This window comes from Notamacropus eugenii, chromosome 2 (genome assembly GCF_028372415.1).
Source record: "Notamacropus eugenii isolate mMacEug1 chromosome 2, mMacEug1.pri_v2, whole genome shotgun sequence".
In the NCBI taxonomy this organism is placed as follows: Eukaryota; Metazoa; Chordata; class Mammalia; order Diprotodontia; family Macropodidae; genus Notamacropus; species Notamacropus eugenii.
This window is the reverse complement of record NC_092873.1, coordinates 207,522,376-207,540,469: the sequence shown is the minus strand read 5'-3', so window position 1 is coordinate 207,540,469 and position 18,094 is coordinate 207,522,376. Positions and strand designations below refer to the sequence as shown.

At 35.7% G+C, this 18,094-nt stretch overlaps 1 protein-coding gene across 2 annotated transcripts in view; it reads right to left on the bottom strand.

The window, feature by feature from the left end:
• The window catches only part of NKAIN2 (sodium/potassium transporting ATPase interacting 2), a 684,788-nt gene extending 666,908 nt beyond the window's left edge, over positions 1-17,880 (bottom strand). For both annotated transcript variants that reach the window (XM_072643212.1, XM_072643209.1), the window contains exons 1-2: positions 17,799-17,880; positions 15,626-15,763 (exon numbers count right to left, since the gene is read on the bottom strand). The gene's annotated coding sequence lies outside the window, so the exon portion shown is untranslated. The remainder of the gene's footprint in view (positions 1-15,625; positions 15,764-17,798) is intronic.
• Positions 17,881-18,094: the final 214 nt, after the last annotated feature.

Here is an 18,094-nt window from a genome sequence, read left to right as displayed (position 1 = left end):
GTTACACCAAACTTGACCATTTCTGACTACACTCAAGGATGTCCTTTCAATTCCTCAAATTATTTCCAAACAGCTACAAGGTTTAACTTTTCAGTGCAAACTAGATCCCAAAGAATGATCAGACACATGAACATAGCTGATTTGTATTCTGTTAAATGTAAACCCCCTCAGCTAATCTGTAACTGGAACTCATCAGATATGGAATCATGTGGTCAAGATGACAAGTCATCTTGAAACCATCATGAACTATCACAAATATTCTATAGAAGTGAACATATATATATATATATACAAACATACATGTATACACACACATACCATATATACAAACATACGTGTATACATACACACATACCCATATATATACAAACATACATGTATACACACACAAATACCCATACATATATATATATATATATACATACACACACACATATATATATATAAAACCTCTCACTACGGTATTTAGACTCTTTTCCAATTTAAACTTATTCTCCACTTATGAAACTTCTTTTAATACCTTCAGAATGTCCTACATAAAATATTCATAATTATTTTATAATTATAGTTTAATAATTTCATTTTAACACTTTCATAATTATAGATAGAATAAAAATTTTATATTTTATAATTACAAGTATTCAATGTAAATGTTAATTTGGAGCTTTTTGAGGCAAAATGATCATTGTTATTATCGTAAGAACTTAATGGATAAGCCTCAAGGAATGTTATAAGTACTCTGTAGAATTACCCTAGGGGTTCACAACACAGTTTTTGTTGTTGAAAGGGACACACACGCACACACACACACACACACACACACACACACACACACACACACACACACACACACCAAAACATCAGGAAACACTGAGGTAGGGAATCAAAAATGGTCTAACTCAGTGCATGAGTTATATTTTCAAAGTAGCTGGAAGTTCTACAATGTAGAGGAGATGTCATGAACAAAGAATTTATTGCATGATAATGTAGCAAGGGTGCCAGGTGGCACAGTGGATAAAATATCGGAGTCTGGAATGTCTGAATTCAAATCCAGCCTTAGATACTTAACAGTCGCTGACCTTGAAGTTAACTGAATCTTTTTCTGCTTCGGTTTCCTCATCTATAAAATGGGATAATGATAACACCTACCTCCCAGGTTGTTGCGAGGGAAAAAAAACCCTACTATCTGTAAAACACTTTGAAAATATTAAAGTACTATAGAAATGTTCTGGTAGTTGTTTTTATTGCTGTAATTCTTAGCTTCTTTCCCCTTAGTTATCTGGTCCTCAAACAACAGATGCCATCTATAAATGGAACAATTGTCAAAATGTTTCCATTTTTGTAGAAATGAAATTATTTGTAGAAAGCCTCTGCTAACATAGCCTTTGAGAAGCTAATTTGACTGCCTTGCCATGAGTCATGAAATTAGACCTTTTGTGAAGAATTGTACACATTAAAAGACAAACATCTTTATCTAATGTTAATCTTAATATCTAATGGCAGTAAGTACTGCAGTGTTCTCTTGGGTAATGACAGTGTTGGAACAAGTTCCTTAAGATCTTGTTGGATTCTCTGCTCCAATATATTTAGCCATTCCTCCCAGCTTTGGGCCATCTGTAAATTTGAAAAAAAAAATTACCTTATGTGGGTTTGCCAAGTCATTTTGATATTATTCAAAACACATTTGTTAAGTGCCTATGGTGTGCCAGGCACTAAGCTAGGGGTACAAAAATAAAAAATAGTACAGTCCCTTTTCTCAAAGAACTTACTATTGAACAATTTAGGGTATTGTACTAGAGACCACCCTTCCAACTAATTGTTACTTTTTAGGGCATGTCCTTGAAAGTTGTTAATAAAAGAAGTCAAACTCACTAGCCTATGGTTTGCGGACTCTGACTTCTCTATTTGAAGATATTTACAGCATTTGCCATTTTTCTATTCATATGACTTTACTGAAAGTAGCTTCACAATTGCAGTTGTGCACCTATTCTTTCAAAGCATCCTAGGATGCTGTTACTCCAGGTCTGTTGACTTGAATCAATTAAGGGCAGCTATTGTGGATACTCTCAATTTATCTGGACAGTTTCTTGAGTTTTTATTTCCCACTAACAATTTTTTCCTATATTTTCTAGCATTAAGATCATTCTTTTTAGAAGAGAAAGTTCAGTCTTCTGACTCTTCCCCATTGGCATCATCTCCTAAAATCTAACCAGTATAATATGCCTTCCCTGATTGTCCCTTTGTATCCAAATACACTGCTCATTCATTCCACTTCAGCATTCAGCCTTTATACCATCACTGACCTCAGGCATGAAACATAATAAAAATGTCATGAGAACACTTCACCAAATGGAAAGCTTAAGAAAACTGACATTTCTGTTATCCAACAATATAAATCTTAAATCTAGTACCATACCTATGAAGACTGGAGTACAGTCAGATTTGCTAAGGTCACTGTTAGGGTTTTTATTTACTCTTTATGATGTTTGGAGGGGGAAAAAAGGTTATCTTTTTGCCTCACCTTCACAAATCATTGACCTTCCATTCAAATACAGGATTTTATCCGTTGCCTTCATCTACCTTCTCCACCCTGGAAATCTCATACACCCAAATCTTCTCTGTGTATATGACTCATAAATCTAGCTCTGTTTTCTCATATAAAACTATTTGAATTTTGCCAGACTCCAGACCTATGATCACCAATTGCCTTCAGTAATGGTTCCTAACTTGGGGTCCATGGATCTCCAAAGGTGGACTGTGGATAGATTTAAAGGAATCCATGAACCTAGATGGAAAAAAAAGTACTTCTTTATTTTCATGATATTGTCATTAAAATATAGGATTTGCATCAATTATTTTAAAACAATCTAAAAAGGGGTCCACAACCTTCACAAGATTGACAAAGAGGGTCCCTAACATTACAAAAAACCTCCTGTCTTATAGGATACACCCACCTTGATATCAACATTGACACAATATTCAAAGTATCTAATAGCAATCTTAATCTTTAAATTTGCTTCTCTTGATCTCATTATTGCAGACTTTAGCATCACCCATTCACCCATCTTCTCACATCTGAAATCTTGACGTTATCTTTGCCTATTCCCTCTTCTTTTAATATCTAGTCTTTTCCCAAATCCTGATGATTTTACTTCTGTGACTCATCTTGTATCCCTCTTGTCTATTTCCCCCTGGTATCATCCAATTATAGGTCCTTATTAACATTTGTCTGGATTTTTGAACTAGCTTATTGAGAGGGCATCACGCTTCTGCTTTCTCTCCCTTCTAAGCTATCTTCATCAATTCTGTCAGATTAACCATTCAAATACATAGATCCTTCACTGGCTGCCTGTTTGCTGCACAAGTTTACAGGTGTTCAATGTAGAAACAGCAAGTGTACAAAGTGACACACACATGTTTCATATTCTTCATCAGTATGCAAGCTCCCTAAAGACAGGGAGTGAATCTTAGCTAGCCTCTATCTCCCTTAGCATAATAGTCTATCTACAGTAGGAACTTCATACAAACTTGTTGAATGTAAGTAAATAAATAGAATTTAGAATTGGAGGATGTTTTAGAGTCATCTAATCTAAACTCTCAGGCAATCTATTAAGCCTATTTTACAACACCCCTCCATAGACATGACACTCTGCTTAGATGAAAAGCAATGGAAAAAGAAGAGATATCACCTGGATCAATATTTATTCAAAATTCTTAATTAGATATTATGTTTTATGGAGCCTAGAGTCAGTCAGATGGCAGCATGGAAAAAGGACTGGGCTTGGAGTCAGGAAAGCTTGTGTTCAAATGTGGCCTCAGACATGAACTACTTTACCTTAGACAAATTAACTTCTTAGAGATTCAGTTTCTTCTTCTGTAAAATGGGGAGGATAATAGAGTCTCTCTCCCAAGGTTGTCTTTAGTTAAAAATCTGTCTACAGGCACTTACTACCTGTGTGATCCCAGGCAAGTCACTTGACCCTGTTTGCCTCATTTCCTCCTGTGTAAAATAAGCTGGAGGAGGACATCAAAAACCACTTCCACATCTTTGCCAAGAATACACCAAATAGGGTCATGAAAAGTTGAATGTGACTGAAAGTGACTAAACAACAACTCAGAGTTGTTATTAGAATAAAATGAGATATTTATAAAAATGCTTTGCAAACCTTAAAGCACTAAATAAATGCTATTATTGTCATTTTTATTATTTTCCAACTAATACTATTTCCTTTTACTCCAATATTCCAGAAAACTAAAGATATGTTGCAATAAATAGGATATGTAAATTAATTTCAGTTTTTATGAATCACTTATTTCAAAAGTTTTAGAGATATAAGGAATCTTTAAAAGACTTTAGTTCAATATTTTTATTTCATAGGTTAAAAAATAAATTTTAGATAACTTATGCGATTTGACTAAAATTACAAAAGTTATGCTCTGTCCACTATGCCATCCTCTCACAGATGGATTACAATAAATATGCTTCATTATCCATATTGTCTTTAAAGCAGTATAATAGACAGCTTTACTATATCAAACAAACAATTATGATTTATATTTAATGCCACAATCACCAAGAATTCTTTTAAAAATAAATTTTCCAAAAGTCATTAGGCATAGAAAACATTTATTTGGCCCATCCAATTTATCGTTTCCCTCTACATAATCATTCCCCACCTTAAAAGAATAAAAGATAGGAATCACTAGGATTTATATACTGAAGAAACAGAGAAAAGAAAGATAAGCACATATAGTATAACACCATTTGGGAAAGGAATGTTCCAAGATCGCCCCAAAACACATAGTACCATGATAACACAGTACAACATTAATATAAAGAAATATTGAGTCAAACTCAAGTGTGGTATAGTTTATTGTAGTATATAAAATTCCATTATTTTAAGCTTTTAGTTTCATTCCCCCTAGGCGTGCCCTGGCTCATTTTAGGGCCTGGTCTAAGAAGGCAGTGTCTATTTTCACAGCTGTTGAAAATCATTAAAAGTTTTATTCTTCAACATTGTTTTCACTCAGGTCACTTATTCTCAAATCTCTAGTGATTTCCTGTCCTGAGCCTGAAGTTGAACAAAGAAAAGGGGCAATTGAAATGCCAAGGCTATTGGTAGCTCCCCTTTATTCCTTTTAATTGACAGTATTTATTTTTTCTCTTAATAAAGCTTTATAAATATATACAAGTGATCAAAGAATGAAAAAATCGATTTATGCATATTCATCAACCAAAGAAAATCTAGAAAAAACTTTTCAGTAGTCTCTATGAGAATAAATAAGCATGTTTCTTTGAAAATATGGCCTTAGGTCATTAAAAATAAGCCCAGCAGAGATAAAACATCAGGAAGATACTAGGGTTCTCTAAGAAATCAAGAAAACATCAATTAAGGTAATCAGAAATTGAATCTTTCTGCAAAGATTCCTTTATGTTTTGTGACTTGAAAAAAAAAAATCTTTGGTCTGTACCAGGGAAGAGGAAAGAAACCCAGGAGCAACCAAGCATTATTTTTACCTTCCCTATCAGTTTTTTTCAAGAAAATTCTGACCAGAGCTCCATAAACAATTAACATTAAAAAACAAACAAACACTTTATCTTAAACAAATGGATACATTCTTGAATTTTGTAGAGTTTAGTTAAAATCAGTGGGACCACTGAATTAAATAGTTATCATATAGAAATTCACCATTTTACAAAGACTATGAGGTCTCTCTATAAATATCTCATTCAAATAATAGGATCTTAATTGAAAGGAGGCATTCATGTTTGTTCTTGGGTTCTGTACAGAAACTAAGGCCCCTACACCTTAGGTAATATTATCTGCTACATGAATATATTCCATTAGTTTGGTTGACTGATACAACCTTCCCTCATGGGAAATTTAGGACGTCTAATTCCTAGAGAATTGTGATGTTTAAATGCCTTACAATGTCTACGGAGTACGTCTGGACATTGTGAAATTGTTTCCAATAGGTTAATGTGGTTGGGAGCATTTGTTTGCCAAATATAGCTGGAGCCATTGTTGTTCAGTCATGTCCAACTTTCTGTGATCCTACTTAAGGTTTTCTTGGCAAAGATACAGGAGTGGTTTGCCATTTCCTTCTCCAGATCATTTTATAGATAAGGAAGTTGAGGCAAATAGGATTAAGTGACTTGTCTAAGGACATATAGCTAGTAAGTGTCTGAGGCCAGATTTGAATTCATGAGGATAAGTCTTCCTGATTCCAAGTCCAATGACCTATCCACTATACCACTTTGCTGCCCTAGCGAGAGCCATTAGAACCTTGAGAAAGACTTGAAGCAAGCATGGGCTGAACTGATTATGATGGGTGATTCTAAAAATAAATAAATAAAGGTGTGTAGGGAGAGATAAAAAGATGCAATTATCTCAGACTAATACAGAAGAAGCAGGTGAGGGAAGGATGGTGTAGTTCTGAACCATACTTTCATTGGAAATAGGTTAAAGAGGGAATGCATATATCTAGAAAGGTATAAAAAGTCTTCTAAATTCAGAAAGAAATAAGAGGGCAAAGGGATAGGGTGGAGGGGAAAGAATAAGGAAGCGACTCTTAGAGGGTTGGGTAGGTTAAGGAATAGGTGGGCAAAGTAATAGGAAGAAGCAGAACAGAAGGGTGAGGAGATTCACGGTAAATAGAGTAAGAAGAATAGTGAGGAAAAATAGGTAGGAGGAAAATACCTCTAAGCAATTGTAGCTTAGAATGTGAATGGGACAAATTTACCCATAAAATGGAAAAGGAGAGTCGATTAAAAATTTGAATTCAACAATGTGTTACTTTTAGGAAACATTATAAAAATGAGAGATACACACAAAGATGAAATAAAGTGCAGGAGTAGAATTTCATAGTAAAAAAATGACAGGGAGAGTAATCACAATCTCAGACAAAGTTAAAGTTAAAAAAGATGTGATCAAAAGTGGAAAAATAGAGAAATCACACTGCGTCAGCAACATTATTCAATTTTTTAGACCATTTAAAATGTCTACACAGTATAAAATACCTAAGTGTATGCCTGTCAAAACAGACCCAGAAACTATATGATTATAAACATAAAATACTTTTTATACTAATCTCAGATTTTAAATAATTGAAGTAATATGTATTATTGTTTGTGGGAGGTAATGCCAAAACAATTTTAAAAAGACAATTTTACCTAATTAATCTATCTATTCAATGTCATCCCAATTAAATTACTAAAAAAAAATATGAGTTAGAAAAAAAATAACAATTAATTTGGAAGAAGAAAAGGTCAGAAAATTCAAAGAACCTGGTTGGAGGCAGGGGGAGGAATAAAAGAAGTAGATCTGGAAGTATCTGTCCTTAAACTATATTATAAGGGTAGAGTATTAAGTGTAGAAATGATTATTTCAATTATTTTAAATTAATTTTTTTGTATAAGTAATATCTATATAGGCACAAACAGAAGGAATGCAGAAAACTGAGGAAAACTTTTCATAGCCAATCTCTCAGGTAGGTTGTTATTGGTTTGGAATATTGTTGTGGCATAGGAAATGATTTAGAAAAACCTGGAAAGGCTTGGACTTATAAAGGTGCTATTCACTTTCAGAGGAACACATGACAGGAGGAAATAAGCATAGTACAGTCCTACATATAAGTGTATGAGTGTATTTGTCTATATAGGTGTATATTTATAGACATCTTTGTATATGTAGATATATCCACACTTCATTGTAGCCTTCTTTAGGGTGGGGGAGGGAAGGGAGAAGAAAAGATAAATTAAAACATACACAGGAGAAAACAAAAGAAAACCAACAGGGAAGCAAAGAAAATCACAGCAGCTTGGAAAATAATATGCACTCTTTATTATATAGGTTACCTTGAAACAGAAATTTAGTGTTTTATATCGAATCCTCTATGATGGACTGCTGTGTACAAGATAAGGTTTTTTTTTTCTCATTTTGTATTTAAAATAAAAATATCATTACCAAAAACAAGCTGACAAAATACTCGAGGCAGCTACAACCACCTCTTTGTTTTAATTTTTTCTCCCAAGGGAAGGGCAGTGACTGCTCCTTTCATAGAGACTGGTGAAGGGAGTTTCAAAGGATGAGAGAATAAGCCACAGCAATCCAGAAGTCAGAATACCTGACAGGTTTTGTAACTAGCAAGGCACGGACACCCCGAGGAGAAAAGATCAAGCTCCCATCTTCAGAAGCTATCTTCTAGATCCATGCCAGTGAAAAATTAAATGACGTCTCATCCTCCATGATGCCACATTTGGACATAAACTTGCTGAGAATAATGTTATGTACAAACTGAGATAAATTTTGAACTTAATCTCTCAGAAACTGAGGCGAGATAGGGAAGAGCACGCCTTTGCCATATTGAAAGGAATATTTGTATTTTGTTCTTTATATGTCTTCAAAGTAAATATGTTTTTTTGTAAAAGTGAACTGATATTAAGTATTTAAATAGAACTGGGATGCTAGTTACTGGTTCCCTAACAATGGGAGGGGGAACATGACCAGTGGGGTTTCTAGTTAGTGGCAGTAGACAAGAGGGAAATTTAATAAAGATCTTGGTATGCTGAGAAGGAAATGTCACAAGCCTAGTCCTGAAAACACTAGAGCTACAGCCTATACATTAAGCTAGGACAGTCATGTGACTCTGCAGGAAGCAGTACAAGATTTCTTAGTTAAGGAAAGATGAAAAATAGTAGAAACGAAATCATAACTACCTCATTGTGAATATGTCTTACTTTACTCTCTCCTTCTCTCTCCACCAGCTGCTCAACCAGAGCTTTCATATTTTAGGATCATGAGATACTTGCTAATTGTTATAAACTAGCATTTTTCAAATTGAAGGGATTCTCTTTTTATCAAGGCACAATGATGTAACTGAATAACAATGTTGAGGATCCTTGGATGGTACAGTCAGGGAGCAGTGTCATTTTCAAGAAAGGAAATTCTTATCTTAAAACAAAAATGTCCTGGATCAATAAATAGAAGTTAATACTAAAACAACCAAAAGTGACTAGAAATGCCTATTTTTGAACTGCTCAGGCAGTGGCTAAAATAATTATCTTCAAGATGAAGTCCTTCATTTATCTCATTATTATTCTGGAAAGCTACACTGGGCATTTGATGAAACAGTATTGATGATTTTCAAATCTCAGAACATAGGGAAAATAATTCAAGAATCTGGGTCCTTCTTCTAATCACAGCATTGTCTCTGACTCAGCTTTCTAGAATTATTCTTGTGACTTCATTGCTATAGGAAGCTCCTATATGAGGCAAAGGCTTTATCAACTCATATGGACACCTTCTTGGCAACTTCTAGCCTGCAAACGTTGTCTGAAGCAGTGGTGCTGCTTCAAATAGAAACGAGGTCCCTAAATTATAATAAGGATCCCCGAAGGCTTCATATTGACTTAGAAAATCACGTATTAACATTATGTAAGTTCTATTATATTTTTGTTTTAAAAAATCTCTCAACTTCATTTTAATCTGGTTCCTCTAGGGAGTGTTGTAGGCCACTTGTTTAGAATTTCTATTCTCAAGCATTTTTTAAGTGAGTTACCTAGGGTCATAAAGTGAGAAAGTATCCAAGGTAAAATATGAATTCAAGGCTTTTTAATGTCAATGTCAGCTCTCTTATCACAGCTAAAGAGATTTTTAGCAAAGACATTTTTAAATCTTAATGGAAAAAAAATTTAAAATACAAGATAGGGCCCTGTTTTTTCCTATTACTCTCTTCAGTTTAATTAGCAATTTAAACTGTCTTGGGGAAAAAAAGATTGTATAAATGTAGGGTATTATTGTCATTATGTTTTCTTCATCATTAAAATATCAGCTTCCTAAGGGCAGGGCTGAATTACATTGTTCTTTGTATTACCTGTGTCTAGTATGACATCTAGCACAGAACAAACTTTTGATAAATGCTTGACTTAATTGATTTTCACAGCTCAGAAACTATTGTACTGCTTTGCACATTTGTTGTTCAGTCGTTTCAGTCATGATTAGTTTTTCATGAACCCATTTGAGGTTTTCTTGGCAGACCTACTGGAGTGGTTTGCCATTTCCATCTCTAGTTCATTTTATCATTTTATAGATGAGGAAACTGAGGCAACAAGGTTAAGTGACTTGCCCAGGGTCACACAAGTAGTAAGTGTCTGAGGGTAGATTTGAACTGGAGGTCCTGACTCCAGACCCAGCACTCTAACCACTGTGCTACCTTGATGCCCCTACCAAGTGGATAAAGGGCTTTCAAATAGAAAAAAGTAGAGAGGCAGATTCCAGGACCATGAAAGGAAAATAATCAAAGAAACAGAGCTTTACAAATGTAATGGAATTTCTTGGAAGGTAGTTGAATTCCTCTTGTTGGAGCTCTTTGAGCAGAAGCTTGGTCCATAGTAGATACTAAATAAATGTCTATTGATTATGATATATACAAAGCTGTGAGAAAAGCAAAGACATTGGTGTGACAAAGCCATATCACCAATGAGATTCTACAAACTGAACTAGCTCTGCAGCACTGATGAGATATCAAGAAAAGCATTCTACATTTAATCCTTTAAATCATTTCCAATTAAAAAAAAGATGGGGAGCAGGGTTTACTATTGTTCTAAGAAAAACACTGTTTTTGAGCAAATATCTCTCTACAAGTGTAAATAGCATGATGAAATTCCCACTTAATATTATGCATGATAAGTTGACTGATGGGTAGATACATTGATTAGATTCTCTTAAAAAGTCCAAATATCTCAAACTATTTTAAAATATTTATTGAGATAAAAGAGACAGTATTTTTATGAATGATGCCATAAAATATTAAGAAACTGCTGTAACTGTGGCAGCTAGTGACCTTGGGATTACCCATCAAATTGTGCTAGCACTCCTAAAAGAATAACACTCATAGACAATTCCTTCTCACCACCTAATGCTCATATGCCCAGCAAATTTTATGCACCACAACCCTTTGCCCAAACTGAGATGCCAAAGACAATTCCATTCAGAGAGTAAAGACACAGCCTTTGGGTTTGCAATGTATGCATATTCACTGGTGACTTATACTGGTATTAATTTGTCTTTTACTTTGGGAATAAATGCTGCCAACTATTATACAATATGAGATCCATTCTGCTTACTCAGGTTACAGCTTTCTTTGTGCTAAATTGAGACCTTTTCTCTTTTTATTTTCCCTTCAGGATATTATGTTCATTTGTAGTGTCAGAGTTTCATCTGAGGGCACTAATGAGTTTGGGTTCCCAGTGACTGCTGCTAAGTTTTTGTCATCTGTGAAAAGGAAGACTAACGAGAAAAACAAAATTCACACCCTAAACCATGATTAAGTTTTAACTGCAGTTACCTGGCTGAAAATTTCATAGGTTGGACATATATATCTTTTGTTCATACACTGCATTAAAGAATTCCACTTCAGTCATATAGACAGCTGCATCAACGGCAGTAGGGATTTGCCTAGCTAAAGATCAGAGCTCATTCAAGGCAAGCAGGAAGGCAGGGCAAGCATCATACACCCTAGCATAAAAATGAGTACATATGCATGATGACGACTGGCAAATCATACCAACTTTTATTAAATTTAAGAGTACTGAATTCGAAGTCAGAGCATATGGGTTCCAATTCTGTCTCTGCCATTTAATAACTGCATGACTTTGGGAAAGTCCCTTAACTCTAGTTTCCTCATCTGTAAAATTGTCTGGATTAGGTGATGGCTAAGGCCCCTTTCTGCTTTTAATGTGCGTGGCCTAACATTTCTATTTATTTTTCTGATAATTAAGAACTACTGCTTGACCTTACTTCAGAGCTCTTCCCCAGCAACTAGAATACTGTTGAGCCTCTGATACTGACTCATGCTTCTGCTTCAGATCCCACCTTCTGCTTCTCATTATTCTATTTGTCACTCCATATCTCTGTGAACGATCTCTGGTCTCACCACTTGTGATACTACATTTCTCATCCCTCTCCAGCCAGATGTTTCAGGCCATGGGCTTTTACTAGTCTTTCCCTAGAAGCTTCAGCAGGCATGAGCAGAAAGCCCCAGTCCCAGATCCTGGAATAATTTTTGCCTAGTCTCCTCCAGCAGGGAGCTGAGGTTCTTATAACTCTTTACCAAAAAGGAAATTACCAAATAAATCATTGTACCGAAAAACAAAGCAAAACAAAACAAAAAACAACCCTCATCCTTAGTCTATATATTTCTCTGTCAGGTGGAATTAGGTTCCCAAATACATTTGCACAAATGACTTCTAGTCAGGACTTACACAACCTGAATTAGAGAGAAGGTAGATCATCATCATTGCCTGGTTATTATTGATTAGATTCCTATTTTTCCTTAAAGGCAAGTCTCCTCTGTTTTTAGAGGAAAAAGGTACTAAATTCTATTGTTAATGCAGTAAATGCAATAGGGCTCTATCTTGTAACTGTCTTGGGGTTTCTTGTATTTAGCAGCACAAATAATCATTATCTTCCAATATTTCATTCTGGTTGTGTCCTGGAAGAGGACTACCATGACATCACTATATTAGAGTCAAGTTATAGTGTGAATGACTGTGGCTGATCAGACCAATATGAGCTCAAAAATGTTCTACCATAGGTCAAACACAAATAGTATATGTGAACATTCGGGGTACATTTTCTAAATCTGCACACCTCTCATTTCTTTTGAGTGACTTCAACTCTGCTTTGCTTAGAGAGCACAGTTTCTTCTTTCATGCAGTACATCATGCTGGGCTGTCTTTTGCCATCATTTCCCATGTTACTCAATCAATTCTAAAGTTCTTCTGAGAGATCTTATGAGTGTTCTTGTATCATTTTTTATGACCACCATGTGAGCCCCTTCCTTGATGGAGTTCTCCATAAAATAGTCTTTTAGGCAAGTATAACACTTGGTATTCATACAACATGGCCACCCATTGGAGTTCTCTGCTCTCTGCAGTAGAGTTTGAATCGTTGGCAGTTTAACTGGAGAAAGGACCTCAGTATCCCGTACCATTTCCTGACAGGTGATCTTCAGAAACTTCCTAAGGCAATTCAAATTCACTCTGGTAGCACCTTTCTGGAAGCTGGTACCTTTAGCCATTATCTCTTATTAATGAGTTTAATCAGCTTTTCTTCCTCCTTATTGTGATTCTTGATTCTCCTTCTCATGATGTCTGCTAATTTGCTAATCATTACTCCTGGGAGAATATTCAGACTTTTAGATTCTTTGTCCCTGGTACCATTGAGTTATCTTGGTGTTTTAGGTCTTCTGTTTAATATACCTTTTCCTATTCATTTTCTCTGAATAAATCAGAATTTAGTGGATATGTGACTTATTCTGCTTGACCACTCCATATAGCCCTATTTTCTGAATTTCTTCCGTCCTCCATTTTAAGTACATTGTCAACACATCATGATAGAGCTAGAATTGAAATGGAACAAATTAACCACCTCATTTTATTGATAAGAAAAATGAAGTGAGACCTCAGGTACAGTAATAACTTCCATTGCTTCTGGAAAGGTCATGACAATGTACCTGTGCCTGCATACCCATGCCTGTGAATTCCGTCTCTCCCCCAAAAAATCTGCTTCAACATTCATCACTGCTCTATATTACATTATCTTACCCTATTAAAATGTTAGTTCTTTGAGACAAGGAACTTTCTCCCTTTTAGTATCCCCAGTGCCCTGAACAGTGTTTGGAACACAGGTGGTGCTTAATTCATACTTTTTTCCTTCATTCATTCCTTGTTGTGTTAAAGGCACTTGTGTTTAGTTCTGCACACTATATTTTGGAAACAGAAGAGAGTAAAAATAAGCTGGAGAGTGTGGAAAGGAGGACAAACAGAATTTTGAAGGGCCAGTGCCTATACTGCATGAAGATTAGTTGAAGGAACTGGGATTTACTTATTGCAGAAGAAAAGACTGAAGTAATCATGACAGTTGTCTGTAAAGTAGTTGAAACTCTTGCCTTCTCAATGGGTGGGAGGAGAGAGAGAATTTAGACCTGAAATAATTTTTAATAATAATTTTTAAATGCTATTTAAAGCTGTCATGAAAATGGAATAATACTTCTTATGATTTTACTTTCATGACAGTAGAATTAGAATCCATCAGTTAATGTGCAAAAAAGGTAAATTTAGGGTTAATCTGAGAAAACAAAACTTAACAATTAGAACTACCCAAACATGACTGCTTTAGCAGGCGTTGGGCTTCCCTTGACTGTTGGTCCTTAAGCAAGGGCTTGGTGGCCAGAATGTATTGTAGTGGGAATTTTCTTTCGCATAGAGGTTAGACTACATGGATGCTGTGGTGCTATGAAGTGCCCTGCTGAGACCTTGCAGAGTAGCATATGGCAGAACTGATGCCTCACTATTTCCATACTTTGCAATGGAATTCGTGCCATACAATCGTGTCTTGTTCTTTGAAAAATGCCACCCCCCCACACAGGAAATTCATCTTCCCTCACTTAAATAAGTCATTATACTGTATTGCTATCCTAGATTCCATCCTATATCAAGGAGTAGCTATAAATTAATATGATATGAAGATATGCTGTCTTAAAGAGAAGGGCGCTAAAGATTTTCAACGTGATCCCCTTTAAGGGGGGCAGCTATGTGGCCCAGTGGATAGAGCACTTGTCGCAAAGTCAGGAAGACCCAAGTTCAAATTAGACATTTACTAGCTGTGTGACACTGGGCAAGTCACTTAATCCTGCTTGCCTCATTTCCCGCATCTGTAAAATGAGCTGGAGAAGGAAATGGTTAAGGAGAATTGCTAGTCTTTGAGCTGTCCTTGCACTAAATATCTCTAACTGAGGTGAGCCAAACTATCTTGCACTGCACAAGGAAAGAGATTCAGCCTCGTTTGGCTCTACATGCATATCTGACCAGACATTCGAACTGGCTTTTCAAGTCACCATGGCGAAACCTGAAAAGTGCCTATATCTTTTCCTTTGTTAAAAATAGACAGAATATAAAAATCTACATTAATGAAATGTTATAGCTGAGATCTGAGACACACACAAGGGCAAAAAAATCTAAGTTATGGTTCCCATAGCAACTGTAACTCAGTCAGATTTTACTTTTATGTTAAGTAAGTACAACTTCAGGAGGAAAGCAAAATATTACCTTTGTGCTGAGAAATAGAATTAAGAACATAGCAACAATAGTCCTGAATTTCCCGACTTTCATGCCAACATTAAATATTAACTATTAGCATATCATTATATCTCAACATCAATACAACACAGTTGTCATATATTATTTTAACCTGCCTTTCTTTCAATGTGTAAAATGGATTTACTGTTTTAAACTGTGAAGGAAAATAATCTCTTAATGACATGTTAAATCAGAGCTTGACTTTGTAATTTACTGATTCGGGAACATGGTTCCGGATGTAAGACAACATGTTATTTACTGAAAGTACAGTACATGAAAATGATATCTGATTACATTCACTGTCAGGTGCTTAAGTTTGACATTTTTCCAATTACTGCAGGTGTGAGTTAAATTCTAAAAAATAAAAAACCAGACATGCAGCATCTTTAGAGTAGATAGGGCACACACACACTTCCTAAATAATATAAGAATGCTTGTACTATCCACTTTTCACAAGGGAAAAAAATAAATAAGGGTACTCACTCCTGTTATGTAGCGAGGTCTATATTGAATAGTTCCAAATAAACCCAGAATGACGATGATAATATGGATAAAATTTGCCAGGATAGGTGCCCACTGGTATCCAAGGAAATCAAATATTTGCCTCTCCAGCACACAAACCTAGAATCAGAAGAGACAAGAGGCAGCTCAGTATGTTTCAGTGACAAAGGCACTATAACAGAACAGGCAAACAAGCTAAGCAAGATTAGAGTGGAATCCCTTGGGTTTGTTTTTAAGCAAAAGGTTTTTTGTAAGGAGTGTTTGCCATTCAACTGGAGAGTAGAGTGGCAGAGGAGTAGTCCCAATAGCACAGGCAATTTCAGGAGGGTTTGGGTGCATATCCACCAGCATTCACAAGCTGTTACATGTGTAGTAGTTGGGTAAATGATGTTGTCATATGTACTATCAAACACTTCATATCATCCACTGATGAGGAAAACTACATTCACATGAAGGCTAGGTTATCTTACTCTCACTAAAAAGGGTGGAAAGAGTTAAGTCAAGTCAAGAGTGATTTATAGAGAACCTATGATGCACCAGGTACTGTGTTAAGTACTTGAAAGAGGATAGAGGTGGGGAAAAAACATTTCCTCTCGTCCTAGCTCTTTCACTGATATACTATGGGCCCTAAGCCTAATTTAGTCTGGAGCTCAGTTTCCTCATTTTTAGAATAACAGCACTGGTCTAGGTGATCATTAAGGTCCTCTTTGGCTCTCACATCTTATAATTCTATGAGTTTCTATGTTGTTCAATTTTTGAATCATGTCCAACACTTTGTGGCCCCCATTTCGGGGTTTCTTGGCAAAGATAGTAGAGGAGTCTGCCATTTCCTTGTCTAGCTCATTTTAGAAATTAAGAAACTGAGGCAAATAGGATTAGGTCACACAGCTAGTAGAAGTCTTTTAGGCCAGATATGAACTCAGGAAGTTGAGTCTTCCCAACTCCAAGCCCAGAATTCTATCCACTATGCCACCTAGATGCCCTATTTATAATAATTATTGTTATTTTAAGAGCAGAACACTAGATTTCCTCATGTGATTTTGGGTAATTCACTTAATTTCTGTGGCCCCTAATTTCCTGATTTGTTAAATGAGGAGACTGGACCAAGTAATGTGGAATACACCTGCTAACTCTAAATTTTCCAAGCTCAGTTTCTTATAACTACTTCTTCATCTGCCCCCTTGTAGTTAAAGGGCTTCACATTTGAAACAAACTCCAGTCATTAAGTTGGGGAGAAAAGTGGCAAAAACTGAGTCCACAAATAATCGCCAATCTTGATTTTCTCCCCAGAATTAAGACCTTTATTTAAGTAAAACTTCTCATTTGGACTACTAACAAAGGTAATTGGAACAGTGAATGTCTCATTTTCCTTGTCTTTCCCGTGCTCAGATGTCTATGCTAATATGTACTTGAGTGATCAAAAGGCAAAGGAAGAATTATATGGAAGCGAAGCATCTGGATGAATAATCTACAAAACCAAGAAACTATGAGTTACTTGTAATTACATAATTTAACCAATATACCCTAATAAACATCGGATACTTGTGTACGGAAGATTTTCAAGTTCAAAGGGCAGAATGATTTAGGATCATTGCTGGAGAGATAAAAGAGATCTCACAGGGCATTTTATCTAACTTTTCATTTCATAGTTAGGAAATAACCTATAGTGCCCAAGGGACTTGCCCAAGGTCACCTATTTGGCAGGCATCAGAGCTAGAATTGGAACCCCAATTCTCTCATTCCAAAGCCAATTCTCTTCTCACCCTGTCATCTCATATTTTAAAATACCTTAAACCTCAAGGGTATCATGCCTCCATAAAATAACAACTCCCTAAAAATTGGGTCTGTTCTATTTTTTTATATTTCTAGAAACCAGCACAATGTCTGACACACAACAAGTAATAAACGCTTAAGAAATAATTCAAGATTTCTTATTATAAATTTGTTGCTCAGTCATTTCATTCACATCTGACTCCTAATGACTCCATTTGGGTGTTTTCTTGGCAAAGATACTGGAGTGATTTGCCATTTCCTTCTCCAGCTCATTTTACAGATGAAGAAATAGGTAAAAAGGATTAAATGATTTGGCCAGGATCATAATCCATGAGGCTAGAGTTGAACTCAGAAAGTTGAACTCTTAAAGCATTGATCTTACATTAAAGGCTTCTTTAATGATTTTCTACCCTTTTCAGTTCTTTAGCTGGCTGCTCAGGTTTCCAAATATCAAGAAGACAGAGGGGAAAACAAACAAACAAAAGACATTTATACTGATTTCTTGCATCATAATCCCTCTTTCCCAAAGCTCCTTTTAGCACCACATCACAGTAACAGTGAACTACTAGTGATAGTGGTAGTGGACTAGTGGGCTAATGGTAGTCTAGCCCTAGCTACTTAAATCTTATATTCTTACTGAGCTTAACTTGAAAGGGTGTGAATGGGAATCTAGGCACA